Below are 1,445 nucleotides of genomic sequence, written 5' to 3'. Positions count from 1 at the left end.
AGCAAGGTCGCAAGTTTAGATCAAATACCTATCCAAAACGAGTCTGAATACGAGTCCGAGAACGAGTTTGAACTATATACGAGCGAACCCGAAGACGATCCAAACAACGAAATGGCTAACATTGAAGAAATGTCAATGAGAGCTTACAAGAAGCGTATTCGAGAAGATGTTGGTCCGAGATTAGTACAACCACCGACACCTGCCGCTGCCACATTCGAGATGAAAGGACATATCCTCACTGCACTTAAGGATATACCATTTTATGGGAAGGATCATGAGGATGCATTTAAGCATCTAGATGAGGTCAACGACATTGTTGACTACTTCAGTGTCCCGAATGTCAATAGAGATACCATCTTACTAAGGATGCTACCAGTCACTTTCAAAGGAGCTGCAAAAGACTGGTTGAAAGCACTTCCTCCTGGTACAATCACTACTTGGGTTCAAATGTGTGAGCAATTTCTAGATCAATTTTGCCCACCTTCCAAGATAGCTAAACTCAAGAAGGCAATAGCCAACTTTGAGCAACAATCGGGGGAGTCACTATACGAAGCTTGGGAGCGCTACAAGGGGTTGTTAAGGAATTGTCCTCAACATGATCTAAATGTTCAACAAGAGATGTCTATTTTCTATGATGGGGTCAATGTTATGACAAGACAACTCCTTGATTCTCAAGGGCCATTGAAAAAGAAGAATCCAAGGGAGGTCAAGGAGTTAGTTGAAGAATTCGCAAGACACTCTCGTGAGTACCACAACCCAAGACAAGATGGAGCAAAAGGCAGTGGGGGTGCACATTCTGAAGAGATGGCTGATATGATGGTGATGCTCAATACTATGGACCGGAGATTGACCCAAATGGACCAATCAATTCATGCAGTAAGAGTTAGATGTGAAAGGTGCACCGGTCCACACTAGACCAAGGATTGCAGCTTAGATGATAACGGGTACAAAAAGGCTCAAGTTTTCTACTCGAGTGGGGATAAGTATGATGAGGACTGGAGAAAACCAAAGAAAGAGTGGCTGCCATATGATGAATACAAGAGGCAAAAGGAAGAAAAATATAAGCAGACAGGCCGAGACATCTACCAAAAAGAGCAACCACCAGCCGAAAAGAAAGTAGACTTGGAAAACATTTTGACCAAATTTAGGGAAGCTTCCGAGAAAAGGCATGATGACACCGATGCAGTGCTAAAGGAACACATGAAAATGATGAAAGAACAGCACACAATGATGATTGACCAGCAAGCCTCTTTAAGAAATCATCAAGCATCGATCCATAATTTAGAAGTCCAAGTTAGTCAATTAACTACTTTGGTGAGCAACAAATTATCCTCACAATTTCTCGAAAAGAATGCTCAATCCCATGTAATGATGATTGATACTGAAGAAGAGGCCATCTCTGAGTTCCTAGAAGCACTAGAAGTGGAACCAAAGCCATCCGGACC

The 1,445-nt window shown here is 42.4% G+C and overlaps 1 non-coding gene across 1 annotated transcript; it reads right to left on the bottom strand.

Moving 5' to 3' along the window:
* Positions 1 to 495: 495 nt before the first annotated feature.
* Positions 496 to 602, bottom strand: LOC145151628 (small nucleolar RNA R71). The gene has a single exon (XR_013732192.1). It is a non-coding gene; the product is annotated as a small nucleolar RNA R71 (small nucleolar RNA).
* Between the last annotated feature and the right edge of the window lie 843 nt (positions 603 to 1,445).

Source organism: Lactuca virosa, chromosome 1 (assembly GCF_052849685.1).
Source record: "Lactuca virosa cultivar CGN04683 chromosome 1, Lactuca_virosa_CGN04683_v6, whole genome shotgun sequence".
Taxonomy (NCBI): Eukaryota; Viridiplantae; Streptophyta; class Magnoliopsida; order Asterales; family Asteraceae; genus Lactuca; species Lactuca virosa.
The sequence above is the reverse complement of the archived record's forward strand: the minus strand, read 5'-3'. Positions and strand labels throughout refer to the sequence as shown.